The sequence below is a fragment of the Passer domesticus genome, chromosome 15 (assembly GCF_036417665.1).
Source record: "Passer domesticus isolate bPasDom1 chromosome 15, bPasDom1.hap1, whole genome shotgun sequence".
Lineage (NCBI taxonomy): Eukaryota > Metazoa > Chordata > Aves > Passeriformes > Passeridae > Passer > Passer domesticus.
The window spans coordinates 7319601-7343507 of NC_087488.1; the positions used below are offsets into that span (position 1 = coordinate 7319601).

Genomic DNA, 23907 nt, shown 5'->3' on the forward strand with positions numbered 1-23907 from the left:
AGCACTGCCAAACCAGAACTCCTGTACAATGTATGAGCCTTATGTAAGTGTTCTCACAGATTGTAGGTGGTTGCTATCTTCTTTACTGCTGAAGACAAACGCTCCTTTTATTTTTAAACATTTTATCTTCAAAAGACAAAATGCATTTCCTTGGAAAAATCTTATAATCTTATACTTCCCTGCTACTTGAGACACCAGAACTGGTATTTTATTTGGCACAAGCTCTGAAATTTGGATGACGCTTCAGTAGTAAACCAGCTTTTATTTTAGCAATCTGCTGCAAAATAACAGTTCAAGAATGACAAAGCTTTGGCCAAGTCAACTGGCTGATATTAACACTGCTCACTCACCCACACCTTCAAGAAACCTGGGTCACTGTACCCAGTACATTATTGAATTAACATATCATCAGATATTAGCAATATCAGCTCCAGGATTTAGAGAATCATGGTGTGAATATGAGCACTCAGTTTCTCCATTTATAAAACTCAGCAAAATTTAAAACTCTAGCAGTTTGTAATACACCAGAACCTTTAGTGAGGAGAATACCCGAAATGTAAAATTTTGGGTTTGCTTCGTTTTTCTTACCTTTTTCTTCAATGTATCAGAAAACACTAAAAAAGATCCTTTAAAAGTGTGAGATCCAGCAGGTTAACTATCAGCTGCCAAGGCAGGCCATTCCATTAAGCTTTTTGGTCTCCCTGTTAGTGCCTGGAAAGACTTGGTGATCTGTGCAGTGGGAACAGTGGTTTCTGACACTGAGACCAATAAGCACTTTGGGGGCTGTTATAGTTTTAAATATTCCTTCTATTTGAGCAGTGGGCACTAATGACCTGAGAGAATGTGAGCTGTCACAATTTGAGGCTGACCTGGCAATTCCCCTTCCCTTCTCATGAGGAAGGGCAAGGACTGTGCTTTCAGAATGCAGCAGACCCTACACAAGCCTACAGCAACCTTCCTTCCTAGGCTACAAATTAGTCCAGTCCAGTGGTCAGACCCTTGGAATGCTCAGTCTCTCCTTTCTCCCAAGGATCAACACACGTCAGAGCTGAACATAAACAAAGTAGTCGGGAACATTCAGCTCACTGAACAGTCCGGGAATTGGAAGCTACGGGAGTCACTTCCCGGAGACAAGCCCCGGGGATGGAACACCCGCTCCAAGGAGAGGAAGAGATGCTGGGTTTTAAAGGATGGCTGCTCTCGGCATGCTGCCTATCAGCAAGGGGTAAAGAGAAATACAGAAACAAATCATGGCTTGGCTGCAGTCTCCATCTCCATCAGCTCCTGGAGCAGCCCCAGAGAGGCTGGGCTCCAGAGGGTGACGCTGCTCAGCCCAGCCCAGCAGCAAGGGCTGGGGGCACGAGCCCCGATGGGACAGGCACAGCCTCACCTCTGCTGGGCTGACACCCTTCGTGCAGACACCACCTTACTGCAGCACGGGAACTTTGACATGAAAACTGACACTGAACTACCATACTGAAAGAGAAACTGCAATCTTACAGTTAAAACACAGTGTCGATAAACTTAATTAATTAAGTTTTGTGATCAAACACAGGGCAATAAGGATTTAAATCATACAGCTATTTTTATGAAGGTAATTATACAAAAGCAGAAAAAGATGAGAAATATCAGCAGCTGACTAACCATGAGTAATCACCTTGGATTATGCATTATGAAAAACTCACTATTACTATTCATTTCTTTAAAAAACAGTGTGCAGAAGTATCTGACAAAACTGGAGTCCTGTCACGCTTCTCACTGTTCCAGTACCTGGAATAATATTTCTTCCAGGAGCACAGAGTCCTCCTGGACTGGGCTGGTCAATACTGCAGAAAAATGTCCACTTTTATTAAATAACTGAGATTGAATTTTTGTCACTGTCTACTCTAGGTAAATTAATACCACTGAACAGACACCAAAAGACCTCCAGAAACTCATTTAACACTTCTGCATATTTTGATGATAATGGTACATTGAGATTCTCTTACTAATTCTTCAGAGGAAGTCTTTAAATCTTAAATCTTTGGACTGATCCAAAAATGAAAAATGAATAAGCTACAGTGGCATTGTCCATGAGGTAACGTATAGAGAATTACTTGTACCTGGACAGAGGCTGGGGATGAGTCAGGAGAATCCTGATGATACATTCCCTCCACTGCTACCTCCAGGCAGGAAAAAAAAATCACAGTAATTGGTAATGGGAGCTGAGCCCTGCTAAGTGCAAATCAATTACCCTGCAGTGTGGGGCTGTGAGGAATAAAGGCAGCCTCCCACAGCTCCATTAAAGTGTGGGGAAACTGAAGCCTACCCTGTCGCTGTGCGGGGCCATAGAGATGATTTATCTATTCTTTTCTCACATTACTGCCTTCTCAAACCAACCTGTTCAAACAAGAGTTCGTGAAATCCGGGCTACACATAAACCTTCACTGGAAAGAATCTACCTCACAGCAATGTTGTGAAACTTAGTGTTTAAATACCTTAAGGTTTCATACAAATGTTTTAAGTAGTTGTAAATATTACAACTATCTTCTGTATTCACATTTCAAGGGCTTTAAAATTATAATAATAGAACTTATTCAAAATGCTAAACATTTTACAAGTATTTTAAACATAGAAAGCAAAGGTTCAATATGCACAATAGTCATGACTGAAACAGAACCCATACCTTCAGACAGAAGTGATGTTTAAATTGTTTACTGATTATATAAAACTGTCAACTATGTCACCTTCTTTAAGAAACAGCTGAGAAACTCTGCAGTGTGCACCAAAATCAATAAATCAGTCTGAGGGACTAAACAAAAAGTAAAGTTTAAAATTAGCTGCCTCTTAAAGGTAACACACAGTCAACAACCTCCATTTTTAAGGAGAAGTCTGAACTGCTCTGCTATTCCACCCTGCAAAGAGATGCTCATCTCCAGAGAACTGTTTAAGACCCAGCACGGAAGCAAACATCCATTAACAAGCCTGATAACCCAGGACAACTTTCAATTTACCTTCTACTGACACAAGGCTTCATAAACAGAAGCCATGCTGTGTTAACCTGCAGTGTTTGCAGCAGAGTTCACAAAGATTTGTGCTGAAAGCTCTGAAATCATGAGAGGACAATGATTTATTTCATCTACAACTAAGTCCATGTTCCCTAAGAGCTGCTGCCCGAGCACTCAGCAGCAAGCAGAATTCTGGCCACAACACCTGAAGTGTAGAAAACATTGACCCATAACTTGTTGTAAGTGAAGGACTTCAGGCAGTCCTCAACAACTTTTTACTTTTAATCACCATATGAGCAGACATAATTTGATTTAATCTCATCTTTTCTGTGGACATTCTTAATAAACAATGCTCCTCTTAAGGCAACGTTAAGTGGTTCAGCTGGTTCCACTTGATTAAATAAATACAAAGCTGTCATAGGACATATCCTCACTAGTTCTATTAAAATAAAGAGCTTCATAAAAATACTTAAAACTAGATAGGCAAAACATGAAGTAGTATCTTGATTACATGTTGCTGTACATATGGAAATATGTTACGTGCAAATGGTCAGAAAATCTAAATGTGACATTCCTATTTTTCAGTCTGTGCAGATGATGTTGATTGTCAATATTCTAAATTTGCTTAAATACTCTAATTCAAAAAGCTGACATTAACACTGGCAACAAATGCATTTAGGCTGAGTTTACAAAGCAACACAAGGTTAGTTTTACACCCAAATTTAGCAAGACAAAGAAACCAACCAAACAGGAGCTATCTGCACTAGTGTGGTGTGCAAACTAATGAGGCTCCTGGTTTCTCACCCTCATAAATATCCACATATTTAAAGAATACTTTTTCCAATGAAACATAGTGACATATAACTTCCAAAGCAACTTAACTGAATTCCAATTAGCAAAAATCCCAAAGTTCTTAATTTCAGTTTTAATATGAAGTGATTTGCAGGAGTGTTTGAGTAATTGTGACATCAACTCAGATTAACCTGCTCAAAAGCAAGTTCAGTTCTTCTGGTCTATGACAGAACTTTGTGAAAGCAATTAGTAAGGTCCCATGTGCTCCATGAATTTCTGTGGCCAGCAAACATAACGTGTAGCCAGAAGAATGTAATTGAAGTTTCCAATATAGAAAAAATCAAAACCCAAGTGTTTGTTTTTGTATAATAAACGTATTTGATAGCTCAGACAATAATTAGTAACTTTAATCAATGATTTGGATCATAATCATTCCCAATTCCTCTATGTGTTCAGAGACCTTGGATAGCCAAAATAGCAGTCCATCTTAAAAATGAATGTTGGTAAAGCTCTTAAGGCACTTCAGGAAAGGTTAGATGACTCCATGATTTCATTTGTTTGCTTGGATACTGCGAGATGTTCCCATTTATGACTAAGCTGCAGGTGCTACTCTGTTTATTTTACTGCCTGCAAACCAAGCCCTTGAATTGAACAAAGCAAGGAAAGCACAAGGATTCAAATCAAAGGAAGGAACTGCAGGACTGCCTCCCATTGAACGTGCTGCTTTCTACATCCTATCAGAAGCAAGACTGAACATTGCACAATCATTTCTAGTAGATGAGATTTCTTGAAAAATCTATATTTTTCTTCTTTTTATATTTACACACTTTACAAAGATTAGCAAAGTTTTATTATTGTAATTATTTTATTATTGTAATATTTGGTGTTAAGTTTGTCTTTAAAAATACAATCAACTTCTATTGGACAGAATTTAACATACTATTTACATTCAGCAATAAACTAAGTGCTAATTAGACATTAATTCAAAATAATCTAAGTGTAATTAGGGATTACCAACAACTTCAATTCAGGGAATCTTGCAAAAATCAGAATGATTATGTTTGAGCTGAAATTCAGTGACAGGTACAGAAGGTCCTCAATTAAGCAGTCCCTACACACAACCTTAGGAGAGCTAAGAAAATCTCTCTCTCTCAAACCTTCTGCTGCATATTGACTTGGACCAACACAGCTGCTTTGAGGTATTAACAATGCAAACAGTAACTTGAATTAGCTCCCATGGAAACCAGTCAACTTGTTAGTCCCAACTTCTGAAAATGAAACTTTTAATATTTAATCTGCTAATGGACAACAGGAAAACTTAGAAGGTGACACATTAATGTTTAATTTAAAAAATATATAAATCAACTTGCAGTACATCTCAAGCAGCAGCTATTTACTGTGCATTCTTTATCTGATTAACACCAAGTGCTTAGAGTTCACCTACACTATTCTTTCCCATTTCTTACTTCTCATTCCACATTGTGTTACATGGCCTCATTTTTATACAGCAGTGACAACAGGCCACAACCTGAATGCAATTATATCACTTCTACTAGATTTACACCTTACAGCATCTTCCTAAGAACTAAAGCCGGGGGTTTTTTTAATAGAGACAACAAGGATGCAGACTGAAAGAATGCTGAATTCCATACAGTTCAGCAGGCTTCCAGGAAGAAAAATCCCACAACAAACCACAAAATCCCAGCCCTGAGACTCCTAAACACTGGCAATTAAGCACGAAGATATACCACACACATAGTATTATGACTAACAGCATAATAAATAATTTGATAAAGACAAAAATTACACTCTTCACTTAACAGAAGGCAAATTTTTACTTTTCAAATCAAACACATTTCTTCTAACAAGGAACAGGGTAAGACTACAGGAAGGAAAATAACTTATTGCTTCTTTATAAATACAGATCCAAGATCACAACTGATGAAGCCTAATCTCCAGATCAACACCCATATTCTAAAATAATCACAGAAAGTATGTTATTAGTATGGTGCCTGAAAACTCTGATGTTCCAAACAGTTAATGCTATAATCCACAGTCCATGCCCTCAGTACTTTAAGAACCAATTTCTCACGATCTCCAAAGCTAAAACGAACTTGAATTCCATTTTCCCTACTGAAATGAGCTAAAGACTAATAGGGCAGAAACTCTGGGTCAGGAGAGTTTATGTTGCCTAAGGCCAATTTCAAAGAAGTCTTATCTGTTAAACTATTGTGTTCCAATATTTCATACCATACAAAGCTGCTTGTTTAAAAATAAGTAAGAAATAGATGGTAACATAAAATTGTTTACAGTAGATTACAAATTTCTGCACTTAGCAGCTGTCACACATTTACTTTCTGTAGTTCTTGTAGTTTGAGCAGCACTCAAAATATTTTAAAAAGATACTACAAAGCTTTATTAGAAACTGTTGAAAAATACTGATAATGTGATGAAAAAAAAGATATTCATTAAATATAATCTGGTATCAGATATAAATACTGTAGCCAAGGAGTTTTTTCTATTGGTTTATTTTCGTTGTTTGTTTTCTAGTGTCAGACCATAGTTATTTTTTCCCCAGATCACTTCAATACCCACTTTCCTGATTTCTATTCCTGTATTCTCTATTTTTTCTATCCTCCATGTACCACTAAATCACCTCAAGTGAGCTTTCCCCATCAAAAATGCTCTGTATACCATCCTTCCTTGATAACCTTTTCTTGACCATGTTCCTCAGCCAGCACAAGGCTTGGCTTAGGCTTTCCAAAGTCTACTGCTGATGCCAAGAACCCAAAGGCAGATGGGAGATGCTGTGGAATTCTCTTCTGCACCACCTGCAGGCCCCAACTGCCCCAGGCATTTGAGGAACAGCTGGTGTAGAACTGTGTCCAAGGGTCTCCTGTGAGTGTGGTTTACTCTGCAGCAAAGGGGAGCAGTCCCAGTGTTTTACCGATCCCCCAGGTCCAGCTGGGGCTGGCTCCACATTCCCACCTGTGCCCCTGCCCACTGCATTCCCAGGACAGCAAAGATGAACTATGGGCCAGAGCAGGTTCTCACCACCTGCATTTCCCCCTTTCCAAGAGATTCCGCTTTTCTCTTTTACCAATTTTGCATGACAAGTTTTTAAAATTAGGCTTGTGATGCAGGACCTGGTAAAAGAGTCATCAAATGGTTTAACTGGCAGAACAGAGGAAGGGTGGAACATCTGGCAGAGGAGGGAGGATCTGATTCCAGAAGAAATCAAAAATTACACTCTATTATTCATAGAAGCAAAGAAAGTTGGTTAAAACTGTCTAAAGATATAGAGAGAATTATTTAGGGCTTGATTCACATTGGAAGACTTATAATTCCCATAACCATAGAGACAGTTTATATTTTGCAAAAACTGACAGTATTTGCTCAGTACTTTGTAATTGAGCGCTGCTGTATTAGACATTAACACAAAGAAGCATTACTGTAATTAACCCATACAAATTCAGAAATAATACAGACTGCAAAATAAAGCAGTAACTTCTCTTTAATTATTTACTAGAAAGACCATAAGGGAGCTCTACCCTCATAAACTGGGTATTAAAAACCTTCTGCAGTCCAGACACTGAAAATGAAATTAATATTGAAAACATTAAGTAGAAAATGGTGAGGTTTCCAGTTGTTCCTATAAACTCCTAACTCATACAGGTTACAAGTCTTTAACAAAAACCTTATAAATATACTAAGTACAGTTATAAAGAGTACAGCTGTACAAAGAGTACAAATAATATACTGAAAAACATTATCAAAAACATGAGCCAAACATTAAGGCTTTTCTTTTTTGGTACCTGACTTAGTTGTACTTTCCATGGACAAATATGTTTAAAATTTTATTTTTAAAGAGGAAATCGTAAAAGAAAATAGTGTACCAAGTGATTTATGATGAAAAAATACACTCGCAAATAGTTTAGAGAGATTTATTAGTCCATTCAAAAACTCCTTAAAAAACACACAAATGGTAGAATTCAGGCCAACCTTAATGAACAGGGAGATCCCCATGAGTTTCTGTATAACCATCTCAGTATATTCAGCAAGTTCCATTCTCAGAATACACCAATCCTGAGACCTCACCTGCCTGAGCTCCAAGGGAAGATTATAAAAGTACAAACACTCCTTTGCTTTCACACCTCCAGCCACCCATGTACAAGGGAACATGCCTTGTTGGCCAATGCACAATGTACAAGAAGACTGGTAATGCACTTTGCAGCATTCTAAAAACACAACGTGAGATTAAGGGTGACATCAGGTGCTCCCTTAGACAACAGCCAAGTACAACCCCCAATTCCCATCTTACACTGAACCCCTGCCAATGCAGGACAGCACCTGCACACAGAATTGGGCCTGCAGCAGTGCAGCTCTGTGTGCAGGGGCAGTGAGGACCAGAACTGTAAGGAGACAGCCACCACAGACACTGTCACACACACTGCTCTGCCCATGTCACAAAACTACTTTTGAAAGCTTTACTTACACGTGGTCCTAAATCATGAAAAGCCTTAAGCGTGTGTTTGACTTTGTGCAACCTATTCAGCGTCAGAAACACATGCTTAAAGCTTTGCTGGATTGCAGCTTTACCAAGCTATACATTTTCAATTTTAGCAATATAGGGAACAAAATTAAGCATTGCAGCAATGTAATTAAACACAACTTCAGTAGCTGGAATTCTGTGTCTCTTCTACCTTTTTTGTGTAGGAAATATTGAGAAATTTGTCTCTACATGAGATGTAAGAACCATTTTTGGGTATTAACTGGACTTAATACAATAACAATTTGAACTCATTTTAATGAGTTTCTCTGCTGAATTTTTATGAGCTACCTCTTTTACATTTAAAGAATGACTAAGAAACTAATTTTAATGTCTCTAGAATTTGTAAACAAGTTTTCAGCAACTGTTCCCTAGCCTTCCAGTATTAGACACAAAATGTGGAAACATGAACACAACTGCACAGGTATGTAACTAGGACTACCTATGTCATAAATTCACTTAGAAAACCAGTGGGTTTCCTTTTTGTCTTTATTTTTTGTCTTGTTAATTTGTGCTTCACTAGTTGGTGTAAAGATCAAAACTGAGCATAACTAGGACTTCTCTTTCACTTTGTTGCTCTTGGCACCATGCCCAGGTAAAAGCCCCTTTTCAAACATTTAATTAATGTTTAAGCCAAGTACCAAATATGAAATCTTAAAATACTCTCTACTGAGTCAACAATCAGAGAGATCTAGTTTATTGCCCAAGTGCAAAACTGTTACATTAACATCTGGATTTAATAACAGTAATCTGAACACTTCAATAAATTCTGTAATGTGCATTTGCTTTGGAGTTTCAGGATATGGAAGATTTTTGTGGTAGACATCAATCTCTGCCACAGAAGGAAAGTTTGAAAAAAGCTGTATTCTGTAACTAACACTGGGAAATTCTGGCTCTTGAACTTCAGGTGCTAAAAATGTTTAAAAACAATGCTAGGAATACAGCACAACATGGAATAAGAAGCAGCATTTCTTCATTTGAAGAAGTAAACATAAACATTTATGGCTGTCAAGTGCAAATAGTCTACATTTCAGTGGTTCATCTCTTTTATTTTTTGGACATGCAGCTAAAAAAGCAGCAGATTTATTCACAGTAAGAACCAAAGGCTGCAGATGTACTAAAGGAGGACGCAGTGTGAACTGGTTTACCAAGTCTAATCAAACCTGCTCCTCATAGAGCCTGCACACAACCCTAAACACACCTTGCCTCCAGGTCAGGGGAAGCTCCCCTACCTTTAAGTGTTTCTAGTTGGGATTTTTTGCCTAACACAGTTCTGGGGTTTGTTGGAATACATCAATGCTACAGATACATACCCCCTTCTGTGTATATCCAGTTCTGTACATCTCGTTCTTCCAGTCTCTGGAGCAGCCATGACAGTCGTGTGCAGTGTCTGCTTTTTCTGTAGAGCTGGAACCAATGCTCTGGTTCATCTAGGAGGCCTCAGTGGAAACTATCAAGAGGCTTTAAGTCTTGGTTATCCTGAAAATCAGGCAACCTGTCCCACCCTCTTTTTCCCACACTGAAGATGAGGAAGGAAGGGCAGGATCGGAATTTTCACCATTTAGGGAACCAGCTAAACTCCAGAAGCACACAGTTCCAGAACTGAGAATGTGTCAGTCAATATAACCCAACTTCCTTGTTTTACTAAACTGCTTGACTTCCCTTCCTAACACCTCCTGAAACAGCACTATCAGCAACCATTCAACACCCTTGGTGATTCCCTCTGAGAGAGAATTTTCCTCATCTGTAAGTGGATTGATTTAACCAAACCACACAGGGTCTGGAGTCCCTCTGGATGTGCTGGGCTGGTACAAGCCTGAGTCACTGCAGAAAAACTGTTAAAAGTAAACAAAATGTTCTACAGGCCAAAGTTTTAATATCAAAACTATTCACATTTGGAAAACAGCTAACATCGTGAAGGCTTGCAAGCATGACAGTCCTTTAAAAAGAGAAAATATTGTTTAATCAGCATATAAGTATTTAAGTCATAATCTTAAGAGGTGATTAAAACCCACTCATATCAAAGGCCAAAGCATAAAATTACAATAACTTGCTCTTAAGTTCATGTAATACAAGTACTACATATAACCAAATTTCTGTTTGTATAGGAACAGATCTCCTGGAAAAGCTTCCATTTTAACATGATTATAAAACCTTAAGCACAACTTAAAGGGATACACTGCTCACTAAAAAAATAGCACAGCAGCTTTATTTAAAAAAACTTGCTTAAAAAGTTTAATTTTTTTAAGATACAGCACTTACCTTGTATCTCTAGCACCTTTCTAGAGCGTCTGTTTCAGCACATTCCTGGTTGGTTGGAAAGCAAAAAGGAAAAACAAAAATCACAAAGATGTCTTAAGGATTCGTAATTTTAAAAGTTACATATTTTGTTCTACCTGAGAAATTAAAGCCTTAAGAATACTAGTTCAGCTTTCTCAATTTCTGCAGTTTCAGATGTAAAAGTCTGTTATTAGGTTAAAATCCTGAGAGTAAAGTGATTTCAATACACTTTATGTACATCTTTTAACACCTTTCATATTCCTGCTCAAATTCTAAGATGATATTTGTCTTTCCAATTACCTCTGGCAAGAACAGCAGTACCAGAGGTGCATCATCTGCTCCTTTTAACTCAACTGCAATACACAAACTCAGCCCTAGTTCCTTCAAGTCTTCACACTTGGAAGTGCCAATTATATAAGAGAAATACATTTTTGTTTTCTATAGATTCTAATACAATGGAATGTTTACCAAAAAAAGGAAACTGTTCACATCCACATTTTGTCTTTTTGCTACGTCACCAACTCAAATGGACTTGTTCCAACATCAACATTTCATTTTTTAGAATATTTTAGACTGTGTGTGTACATATATACATATACAGACACATATTATTAAATCAATAGAAACCTACTGCTCAGTGTTTTTAGAAAAGTTTAAAAATCAGTTATTTTAAAGTCTGGCATTTATCAAATGCAGTTTCATACAGTAACACTAATGGAGTTCTCCAGTTTTGGCTTTGAACCCACAGGTATCAGACTCAGAACGTCCCTGACACTGCCCAGCCACACAATTTTACTTTTGATCCCACAGACAAATCCTAACAGACTACTTTTAATTCTTTTAAAGGCTGAAGCCGATGTTATGGTTTCTGTACATGTCACTGACAGAGGTTAAAAGCTGTGCATGTAAAAAACCAAAAGGAAAATACACAAGAGGAAGAGGTTACAAGACGGAAATGCCAAAAAGGCCCACAAAAATAAATGGCCTATGATAAAATATATTCCCTCTTCCTTCCAATAATCATTTCATGAGTAATCTAAACGCTGTTTACAAAACCCCAAACCTCAACTAAGCATATTCCCCATCCAATATTACATTAATCCATTGTGTCATCAATTATCTAATTTCATTGCTAGGCTAACAAGTAAAAGTTCCAATTTTTAAGTATTTTATGCATAGAAACCACTGAATTTGTCTGAATATCCACGTATTAACCCTCTCTATTAAAGCTGTTTGATACTACCTTATAATTCAATAGAATCTGACAAGCAAAAGGTAAATATAAAGGCATTTGCCATGTTATTGTATGACTGCTTCTAAAAACTCATTTGCATCATTAAGTTCAGCTTTCCATACTTCTCTAAATACTGCCAAATCCTGAAAGATATTCTGTACTCCCAATAATGTACTAAGGCTGTTCAGCTTCCAGCTGTTTTTATTTGCTTAATAACTGGTGTCATTACCAGACAAGTTTTAAAAGCAAGTTACACCACAAAGTCACATCTCCCCTAAGCAATTACACAGGAACAAAAACTTTAGGAAGGAACAACATAAAATGTCACACATTAAAAGAATAATTTTATGAAATGCCAGCTGTGCCTTTGCTGAAAGCTTTAAAACCTCAATTAATTCAAAACCTGGGCATTTTTTTCTCATAGAGGAAAAGATGCAGTGTGAGGAAGTGTGAACACCTTCCCATAAACAAGAACTTCAGAACATGCTGTACTCACAGGACAGTGTAGTCTTGGCCTTTTTTCTTAAAAATGAGTGATGTTTAAGCTTTATGTATTTTAGACATATTGACATACCAGACTTTACGGAGGTGTTTTTGAAACACCTCCATTCATAAAAAGATACTTGTTTAGCTACGAAGTAAATATCAGGAAAATTAACTCACTTTAAATCCTGTAGTCTTTATTTCAGGCAATGCCTGCAGCAGGCAGAAGCCCTGGTATCCCCTGACTGCACTGAGACTGAATAACTGCAGTTTGCTGCACTGCACACTTGCACACCAATACAAAACCCACATAAATGGAACAAAGGCAAATATATTTGCTGGCAGAAAGGCTCGGCACGGCAGCACAGCTCTCCACCTGCTCCCCGCGTCCCAAAGAATGTCACTGCCAAGGATCAGCCAAGTGTCCTGCACCCGCGATGTGGATCTGTGCATACAGGTGCTCTGGATACACTTGTTAACAACGCTGATTCTGGAATCATGGAATCATCAGGCTCGGAAGAGATCTTTTATATCGTCCAGCCCAACCATCAAACCAGGACGGCCACTGGTTTAAAGCACATCACCCAGGGCCACATCGTCTTTCAAACGCCTGAGGGATGGTGACTCCACCACCTTCTCGGGCAACCTATTCCAATGCCTGACCACGCTAAAAAGGATTGACCAAGTGCCACCTAAATCCACGCGTGTCGCAGAAAAAGAGCTGAACCCGTTAACAGCCCCGGTCTAAGGGTTCTTCCCACAGCCCAGCGAGCCCCGCCGCAGCTGCACGGGTGGGTCCCGGCGGGCTCAGCTCTCCCCGGGCGAGGCGCTCCCATCCCAACGCCGCAGGGCTCGGGCCGGGCCCGCAGCGCCGCCCTGCTGCCCGCAGCCCCGCTCCTCCCCCGGGAGCGAGTGTTCCTTACTGCAGATAATAACACGGCACACATCCTCCAGCGGCCGCAGGCAGCGGCCGGCGCGGTGCGGGCACCGGCACCTCCACCTGCTCAGGGCCCAGAGCGGCCCGGCGGGGCCGCCCCGCCGAGTGCCCGGCTGCGGCCTGGCGGGGACCCTGCCCGCCCCCGGCACAGAGGGGGCGGTCGCCGCTCTCGGCACTCCCGCCCCCTCGCCCTCCTTCAGAGGGCTCTGCGGGCGGGGCGGCGCGCAGCCCACCCCGGGGCCGGGCGGCGATGGCTGCCGGCGGTGCCGCTCCCGCTCAGCGGCCCGGCCCGGCCCGGCCCGGCCCATTCCAGCGCGCGGCAGCGCGGCCGCCCCGCGGGGCGCGGACCCGGTGAGGCGGCGCCCGGCCGCGCGCCCCGCGCCCCCCGCCCGCGCTGCCCCGCTCACCCCGGCCCGCCGCGGCCATGTTCCTCTCGCGAGCTCTGCGCCCGGGACCGCCCTCCGCGGGCGCGCGCCCCGGCGGTTGGCCCGCGGGCGGGGGCGGGGGAGCCGCGCGCGCTGGCGCCGCGCACGTGCGGGGGGCGGGGCGGGGCGGCACATCCGGGCACTCGCGCCCTCAGAGAGCGAGGCTGAGGGGAGCGGTCCTGGGTGCCTCCGGGGTGGGGTTACTGAGCCTTTGAGGCTGGAAAAGAGCTCAGATCGCCGAGTCTAACCTAAGACCGAGCCACCACCGTGTCAACCAGACCATGGCACTAAAGGCCACGTTCAGCCTGTCCTTAAACACCTCCAGGGAGGTAGTGGTGACTCCACTGGGCAGCCCATTCCAATGTCTAATCACCCTTTCTGGAAAGAAATTACTCCTGTGTCCAACCTAAGCCTCCACTGGCGTAGTTTAAGACTGTGTACTCGCTGGTTGCCTAGGAGAAGAGTTCGACCCCTACAAGTTCCTTTCAGGTACTTGTAGAGCATTATGGTCCCCCCTTGAGCCTACTTTTCTCCAGGCTGAGCCCCCTCATCAGCTCCTCATAGGGGTTGTGCTCCAGACCCTTCCCAAACTTTGTTGCCTTTTTCTGGACACACACCAGCACCTCAAGGTCCTTCCTGAGCCGAGGGGTCCAGAACTGGATGCAACACTCGAGGCGTGCCCTCACCAGTGCCAAGTACAGGACAATCATTTCTGTGACCCTGCTGGCCACACTATTCCTGCTGCAAGTATTTTTGAAAGTTCTCTGGGATCGCTCCCCAGGCCCAGGCAAATTGCCCTGTCCCCCACAGCGGTGCCTTGGCCGCGGTGGCCCTGCCCTTCCTGGGGACACCGGGCACTGGCAGGAGGGCCAGACCGACCCGTCCCCAGGGCTTTGTCCCAGGGCGGGCAGGGCTGGGGGTGCCAGTCTCTCTTCTTGGGGTGCTGCAGTCACAGCAGAGTGAATTTGAAATTCAAAGCAAATGGATTGGGTATGGCTTCAAATGTTGGCTGTGCAAACATTCACAAACAAGATGGGACTCATACCTTGAGTATTTCACCTTCAGGCTTAGCTGTCAGTGTCTGAGGTGACTGAACTTGATTCAACATCAAACCAATCACGAGGGAAAAAAATTCTTCAAAGAAGTCTTGGAAACCTGATGATTTATACTTGAGAATGTGCAATAGAGAACACAGACATTTATTCTGTGATCAGAATATGATCATGCATGCACAGAGTAATTTATTGCATGAATTGTGCAACACGTTGCTCACAGTGAATATCTAACAAATTGACTTTTACTAATACCGAGCCAGTCCTGTTCTGTAAGTACATACTGCATCAGGCCCAGTATTATGCAACCCTGCTTTTGAGTTGTATTTTTTTTAGCTCACAGATTAAGTACTAAGCTGCCACTTAGTGCAATGGTCTAATACAGCTTTTTTTATTATTTGCAATTTGCTGATGTCCAGGAGCTTGCTAAGAGACTGCATTGAGCTTATGCTATGTGCTGACCAAGCAAAACGTGGTTCCCTGCTCTAAAAGAGTTTTTCAGTGCACTTGTTCAGCAGTGATGCTACAGGCACAAAAAAACCCCAAAACAGTTATAATTCCTTATGATTTTAAGACAACATTCCAATACATTTCACTACTAGTGGATACTTTGACATTGAAAGAATTACTTGTTCAAATTTTTTAGATGGAATGGAAGGTTATTTTTTTGTTAAGCTTTGTAAAACAGGGTAAATGTCTCTTATATTTCACTAGATTACAGTTAGCTAATCAGATTTTATCGAATTCCAGAAGCAAACTAAAAACAACAATGTACAAGAGCATTGTGCAAGAGATGGAAATCTCTTTAATATTGCAGTGCAGCCTAGATCATTCTAGTTGTCCCAATGGCTGCATTCATGGGCAGTGCCCATGTATTGATGAGAAGGGTATAGACATGGATCATATTGCAGAACACATAGAGTATTCCTTGCTAAAGAATACTATAGAACTTGAAAAGCCTGGAAAAAAGATGTCTGAGACGAAGTGTGTTAAAAGGTTTGACATTAAACACAGATCGTGGTCATTTCTTGAAGGTATTTGTGCTTTATGAAACCACATGGTGATAGGAGTCAATGCAAAAGACACATTTAAAGTGGCAACTAACTACTTATAAACAGTTTCTTCCATAAAATCACTCTATGGAAATTGTCCAGCTACACACAATTGATCTTAACTTTTGAGCACCACCTTTCCTGTCTCGGGCACGGACATGTACTACACTTCCTTCTTCTTACAGAATAGTTCAACAAGAGCCCTTGGCATATGCCTCCAAGAATAACAATGGATTCTATATTCCCTTTTTTATAGCAGGATGAGGATAAACACTGGTACAGTGGTTGAAGCTGGCAGAGCAACACAATGCTCTGAAGTGAAAGGATGGACTCACCTCTCCCTCTCTCGCTTTCAAACCAGTGTTCTGCTGTTAGAAACTGCTGAACATGAAAAGCAGATAAATTACACAATATCAGCATTTTAATATTCCAATTAATGCATAAATAAAAACATTTCTTGTGATTTGTATGAATATGTATTTAATCATGCAATTGTAAGCTGCATATTTTAGGGAAGGATTGTTTGTTTAATGAAACAATGCAAATATGTTTTAGGAATTATTCAGAAATAACCTATGCTTTCAATTCTAGTATAGGCTTTATATAAAGAATTTGAGTATTCTAGAGATGTAAACACTGTGCTTGGATTTCTTAATAAAGACTTAATTATTTAAAACATACAATAATATATTCTGTAGTAGTGTCAACTACATATTCAATGGGAGTATGAAATTTCTAGCTAAAATTAATTGAGTGAAGACCACCATTTTGCCACCTAACTTGCAGGATTACAGAATAGTAATGCAGTTGGCTTGCAGTTGAGCAAGCTGCTTTGAAAGTAGGGCAAGAACTACTACAGCTTCTCCTAGAGTCATATAATTTGTAATTATTATGTTTCAATACGTTCCTTAAAGGCCTGCGATCAAAAGATTAGCAAAGCATGTTTTACGAGGAAGAAATGACTACTTTCTCCACAGAGCTTTCTCCAAAGAGCTGTAAGTGAGGGGGAAGTGGATGAGTTGTTGATACAGCGTTATTTGCACTTGCGTAGCTTTTAACGCTCTAGTTACAAAATGGCAGGATAGTTAACAAGGGTTGGTTCTCTCACAGGGGAGCAACTCCTTGAGTTCCATAGAAATCAAAGGACAGGGATGTCTTTGTGAAGTATCCTCTTGTGGCTGCTCTTCCAGGGGACATGATGGACTAGATGGACTTCCAGTGTAAACCACAGAACCAGTTCTTATTTGACAAGGAAATTGAAAGAGGAAAAGGCAGCATTTATCAACATCATAGCTAAAAACAAAACCAAAAAACATGAAAACCTCTCACCAGCTTGCAGGTTAAATTAGTAGGTTAAATAAGCATTATAAATCATTATGATATTGACACAGCCATGTTACAGAAACATGAGGCTGGCCTTATCTCTGCTATAATGTTTTTGGTATTCCCCAGAGAAACTTGCAAACATCTGAACCCAGTGAATCTAAGAAGCGACTCAATATCTGAGAGCAGCGTTCCTGCAGTTTTGGTTTCCATTGCCAACTGTAGTCATGCTGACTTTACTGAATAGAGCTCACTGCAGGTCATCAGTGGCTTCTCATAAAAGAAAACAGTATTGCACTTCAGGTTACATCTGAGAAAATAATATAACTGATCACCATGGGCTGTTATTGCATTAGGTTTGAACACCGCCAAACCGTGGTTATTTGTACTAATTGTAAAATCAGTCTTGCACTGAAGCTTTAATAGTCTGTCACAAGAAATGGATATTTATTAATGACATTTAAGTTCCTTTTTTTTTTATATATTTTTGTTTGGTCTTTCCATTAGTTTCTTTCCTCTAATTCTCCAAATAACTTCTTTTTGGTTGTTATTTTCTCCTATGGGGTACATGTGTCCCCTCTATCAGTCCATTTTGCCTGCATCAGACCTTTCTGCCTGTTTTTCCTCTTGTGTAGATGCAGCCTCACCTCTGAATATGTGTATATTCCATCTCTGCAGCCTCCTCATGCCTCTTTTCTCCTCATTTGCCTGTTCCTTTAAGCAACAGGACACATACCAGAGACTGCTGTTCTTTCATAGCTCAGCCATAGTCCTGCAGTTTTGCAGAAATTGGAGGCTTACAGGGAGGAGATTGAGTTGGCAACAGGAGTCTGCCTACCTACCCCTAGGCTGCAGGTTTTGTTACCTGCTCCCTGTCCTTTTACTTAACAGCTGGTGGAGACAAAAAGAGATTAACAAAGAAAAAAAACACCCCAAAAAAACCCCACTCTCTATTTCTCTTTCCTACAGATATACCAAAAGAGTGAGGAATGCACTGTCAACTGGAGCTAGTGGAACAAATTTGGCTTGGGACATATCCTTGTGTAGATGTAAAGTACAGATCCCCAGCTACTCCTGGGCAGTAGGTGAATATAAATGCCTAGGTCATTAAAGCTATTCACTTTATATCTGAATTTATGTGAAACAAAAATCTTCTTCAATAGGCAATACTCATTGCCAAAACAGTGATGGCTTAATCAGTGGCAGAACAGTGCAGCTACTTCAAATTTGGGGGTTATAACTAGGAGTGTGACCAGGTAGAATTGTTGCTTTGGGGAGTGCTGAGGCATCTGGAAGGATATGAAAAGTCATAGACCAATGAGTGTGGATTTGGGCCAGTGGCTGTGTGAGAAGCTTTTGTTGGCTGTGCGGCTCTAAAGGCTGCTACAGTTAGCCAAGGAGACTTGGGAAACTTTTGGGCTATCCCTTTGGGAAATGTTTTTCTAGAGCTGAGCATACTCCACAGGATCATCTAGGTTATTCAGCTTTATGATTTGTTCATTTCATGAATATTGAAAATGGAGCTGATGGTCATTTTGCACTTTAAAATGATTGCTCATTTTGTGTAACTGAGCTAACAGTGTAGAGTGGTTAAACTGCAGACATGTGAGATCTAAGCGTGAGTAATTAATTCCCCACAGTTGCTGAAAGATCCTGAACTCTTTGTCACTTACTTCTCTTGGTCTTCAAGAATGAGGATTTCTGAAATTTCTGGTGTGAATAATTTGTGGAGAGGGTGTTTGCAGTGGGCATGTTTGGTATTAGTTTTGGAACACTGGCAGCCAGCCCTTTCCTTCTAATTAAATGAGAGAGAAAATTTCCAACAGACAGAGCTCCTTGATTTAATTTTACTTTTTGTCAGAATGCCCAGAGCATTGAATGGGTGTCTGGTCATTGGAACAACATCCTTAGCACAGATCAAATGAATAAATACAATTAATTTAATACCACCACAGGAAAAATTCTAAGATTTTATTTATACATATTGAGACTGATAATGAATATACAACCCCAAATATATGATACTCTTGCCTTTTCCATGATGCAAGTTCAGTTTCTCATGTAAAGCTGAGGGATGAGAGGCAGAAAGCAATTCCTTTGGTACATGTGAGATGGAAGTTTTCTAACTCCTCTTTGGGGACTGGTGAGTCCATGGGCTGCTAGTCCCAGGTAGTAACTGAAACCTTTTCCCAAAGATTGCAGCTATATTAGCTCTCATCTTTGTTTTAAAGTATTTTGAAATACAGTTAAAATGCAAGCTTGGCAAAAGAACAGTGTAAAATGGAAAAATGTGAGGAGACTGCTGTTCATTTTGTAAGGCAAAGCTTGCGACTTAAGAATGCTGCTTAGCAACAGATGGGGAAAATCTGAAGGTGATCACATCATCTTGCAGTCCCTGAAAATTAATAATGCATGTTCATTCTGCCTTTTAAGTCCTCTTCCCTTCTGCTTGTTCCTTGGGCTGAGGACCGAGATGGCTCAGCCGTGTAACCCAGTTTTGTCATGCCCCATCCTCATGCTGACGCAGCGGGGATTCAGCTGCAGAGCTCTGGCTCAGCTTCTCCCGTTCTCTGCGGCACTGTGCTGGTGCTGCACACAATGCCTGCTGATCCTCGGGAACGGGACCCAGAGGGGAGGGAAGGAAGCGAGCATGGGCACCCCAGGCTGAGGGGTTGCTGTGGATGGCTCTCACTAAGCACACACATCTGTCTCTGTTTGCACCATTCACCACCAACCCTTGGTGCATCTCCTCTGCAACTTCTCATGCATTGTTCTCCAACAGTTTGACTTCACATGTCTTTTTTCATATTTTCAAGGAGCATGGGGTGGCTTTTCTTTTCTAAGTTTGATTTCCTTAAGAAATTACCCACATTTCAAAATTTGTTTTATGGCATTGCTAATGAAATTGGCAGATTGTGGCATTTGGGAAGCTGTAAAGTACCCATTTGATTCATGTGCCACTGCCATCATTCAGCATGCACAGAGCAGAAGTATAAATACAATATTATAAATTGGCAAGTAGTGTTTGATTTATTTATCTACAGATGCCTTCCCTGTGAACCAAGGCTTATGTTGACCAAGTCATTAATCAACTTGGTAGGCTTAAAGTATAAACATCTCATGCCCAACTGAAAGATTCATTTGCATAAATAGTTAAGGGAGCAGTGATTTGCATTCATATTTAACAGGTATATGCCACCAGGGATGTTTTTACTTTTCCCTGGGGGGAGCTTCAACTTTTCAAATGCAGTTTTGACACAACGTAGCATGCGAATTACCTAGAACAGTTACATTTTTTTGTTGTTGTTTTGGTTTGGTTTGGTTTTTTATTAGCTGAATAGCTAGGCACTTTCAAGGAAGGGTACTGGTTTTCTCTACAGAGAGTGCTGAGAAAACTTCAGGGTAAATTATTCAAGATATTGACTAGGGATAAGACAGCAGACTAGAAGAAGTTTTGTTTTGTAACAACTGTCACTATATATAGATTATTCTTATTAATTAATAAAACCGCATTTAAAGACTTGATCAGATGCCTAGATCCTCTAGTTGGCATCTACACACAACCTGAGAAAAAACTATGACCATATAGCTGCTAATTTGAGCTTCCAAATTGAAGGTTTCAGTGTTCAGTTAAGATGCAATTAGTTGAAAATGAGGCATTATGTACCAAAATCCCTGTGTCAGCTTTGAAACTTAAGCTTATGATGAAGTAAGACATTCCCAAATTGAAGTTATGGCTGCATTCTCTCTTCCTCTCTATGCCAAACATGTGTTCGTAATCCTTTCTACTTACTCATTATTTCTTAACACAAAATAGCAAATTAGGTCCGTATGAGACTTTTGGATAAATAAAACCAGATCATAACTGATTTGGCCCTCAGCCTATTTTGATATCTGCCAGTTTAAGCAGCGTGACCCTAAAAATAAGGGTCAAGCTAATTACAGTTGCTCAGAAATCCAGATTTTCCAGGTCTGAACTGGCTCCTGCCTGCCAGCTTGAATTTCTTGGTATACTTGAGTATTTAAAACCCACTCTTAGAAAAAGGATTTGAACTGAAAAACTCTAGCAGCAAACAGTAACTCCTTGGTTCTTGACTCCATGCTACCACTTAATCCCCAGCTTTCCTGTCTTACAGGGTAGTTAGACACAACCCAGAAGGTAAGATTCAGCTGGCTTCTAGACAGGTTTTTTGGTGAGCTCATGCCATGGAATAGGTGTCATATTTGCTCCCAAAGCTATACTGGAGGTGGCAGAGTGTTTTTGCATGTGACAGAATGAATTGGTGCATCAGTGCTAGGAATCAAGAGAAACTTCAGTATAAGCTGCTCAGAGTATCACTACACTCCTACGGAAATAAGGATTTCATCTGAAACTGGTAATAAACAACATCATATGAGAGCTAAGAAAGCATATGGAAACAAGATTTTAGGGTTTTAAGGTTTAACTGACCTATGAGTCAGTGGTGAGTTTCAATTTCACACTTCATCATGGACTTGCTTTATCAGCTTGGGCATAAGCCTTTGCCTTTAGTTTTTCTGGCTCCTTATTTGTGAGATAAAATGAATACAACACCAAGTGCATGACAGAATTAAGTTCTTTATTTCATAACCTAGCAAAGAGACACAGTACTCTTCTCACAGTGCCTGGTTGGTATTTGACTAAAGCTTGTATTCTTTCAATCACAGTAAGTCAAGTTAAATGTGATCCACTTATGTCCATAGTCATTAAAAAGGACAATTGCTGTATAAATATTATTAATCATCAAGTCCATAAGCAAGCCTATTCTGTTACTGGACAGTCATTTCACTGCACTCTGAACTTTCTATGTTACTTTGTACCTCATCTCTCTGCCTGTGCACTCACTGAGACAGAGACCCATGGATGCTGCTGATGCATTAACAAAGCAAAATATAAGAGATTTAAAAAAAAAATATTATCAAACCTTTATAACCCATTGCAGCTAAAAAGTTAATTAAAAATTTGAAAAAGAAATTTCTGTATCTGTTTAAGTCTTTTTAAGTTATTTTCTGAGATAAAATTTGTAGTTAAGCTCCTTGGTTTTAACTGTTGCTGAGAAAGATAAAGAAGGTCCATAAAATACATTGGAAAAACTCTGGTGGTAATATTCTGTAATTGACTTTTGTTTTGGTTTGCTGTTATCTCTAATCTGGTTAGAATCTTTGATCCAGTTTTAGAATTTGAACTTTTAACTATTTTTGTACTCAGTAAACAAACAGTGCAAAACCTCACTCATGTGCAGAATGCTTCATGCTTGAAATATTGTAATGTTCCTACAATTGCATTTAGATCAAGCTGTTCACCTTCAGATAATGAAACCTTTAAAAACATCAAAATCCAGAAAACCCAAACAAAGGAGAGGAGAGAGTTCCGACTAGCAGAAAAAAAATCCGAGCTGGCTGTTCTGGGAATGATTTTCAGAATTAGCTCATTATTTATTCTTGGTGCACTCCACCAATTAAACAAACAGTTTTAAATATAGAAGCGGGGATGGCCTTAGCTGGCTTTTTCAGGGTCATTGCAGAGCCACGGCCAGTGCAGAGGTGCAGGCTGTGCCCCCCTGCAGGTACTCCTGTGTGCACGTGCAGGGGTGACGTGTGACAGCACAGGCTGAGCTGGTAACGGCCAAGGGAAGTCACACATTCCTGGTGGACACCAGCTGAAATTCCTCTGTTTGGGTAATAACTCAAGAGTTATTCAAGACACTAGAAATATGTCAGAGATCCCTAAGGAGCTGGTGGGGCTGACCAAAAAATCCCAAATCTCATTTCAATAGCAATAGTACTTTGTGGAAAAGAACTCAGATAACTTAGTATGTGATTCCGACCTTCTGTCAAGTAAAGTGAAAAAGAAGAACTCGGTTATGACTTCTGTCAGCTAGTGATGTGCAGTATAATGCAAATATTTAAGAAAAAAACAACTTACTTTAATAGTTATAAGAACTGTACTACACCAGATTTATTGCTGAGTTCAAGGCTTGGCTGAGACATCTTTTCGGAAAGACTGCCTGTATAGACAGAACTTCATGCACCAAGATTTGCACAGGACATGTCTTGAAGATTTTAGGTATTTTTTCATATTTAGTATGGGCAGAACTTTTCTTGAAGGATCTCTAGATTTTGCTGTTGTGCTATGATCTGAACATTTACATCCTGGCCAGCTTTTGTTAAGAGTGTCTGCCCCCCTTGCTGTCACACTGCAAGTGTTGGAAGGACATTGTGTAAGCTGTAACGATAGTGGATTCATAGATTTCCAAATGCTTCTGTAACAAATAAACACGAGCATTACAGAGAGTTCAGAAGTTAGAATCGTGATAATTTAACACCAGTATATGTTGATTTTAAAGACTGTAGTTCTTCCCAACACTCAACATTCAGAAATTTAAGATGATGCAGAAATAAAGCATATTTTGACAATAGGAGGAGTTAGAGAGGGGGATAAAGAAAAATTAGACAAAAGTAGAAGACATGCAGTTAATATTTTTGCTGTTGCAGATCTCCCACATCCCAAATCCTTAAGCATGGAATGAGAGTTTTTGCAGGACCTGAGAACCTGCCAGTTGTAGTACTGCAATATGTAAAAATGGTCGTGGGATATAAATGCCACAAGAAAATTTCCAAATTCTGCTATCTATGCATAAGACACCAAGACTTTTGTGACACATAAAAAATACTTCAACATTTTGCCAGGGTGGGAAAAATTTATAAAATCAACTGATTATGGTTTTATTGTGTCTGTTATTGGGACTGCTTTTAATCTGTTTCAAAAGAAATG

The 23907-nt window shown here is 40.3% G+C and overlaps 1 protein-coding gene across 3 annotated transcripts in view; it reads right to left on the reverse strand.

Annotated features, from left to right (window-relative positions):
• The window catches only part of MRTFB (myocardin related transcription factor B), a 66368-nt gene extending 52589 nt beyond the window's left edge, over window positions 1–13779 (reverse strand). For 2 of the 3 annotated variants that reach the window (XM_064390626.1, XM_064390623.1), the window contains exons 1-2: window positions 13670–13779; window positions 10591–10635 (exon numbers count right to left, since the gene is read on the reverse strand). The gene's annotated coding sequence lies outside the window, so the exon portion shown is untranslated. Of the gene's footprint in view, window positions 1–10590; window positions 10636–13248; window positions 13380–13669 lie in introns of those variants that run through there. The other variant, XM_064390624.1, reaches the window with a different exon arrangement.
• Between the last annotated feature and the right edge of the window lie 10128 nt (window positions 13780–23907).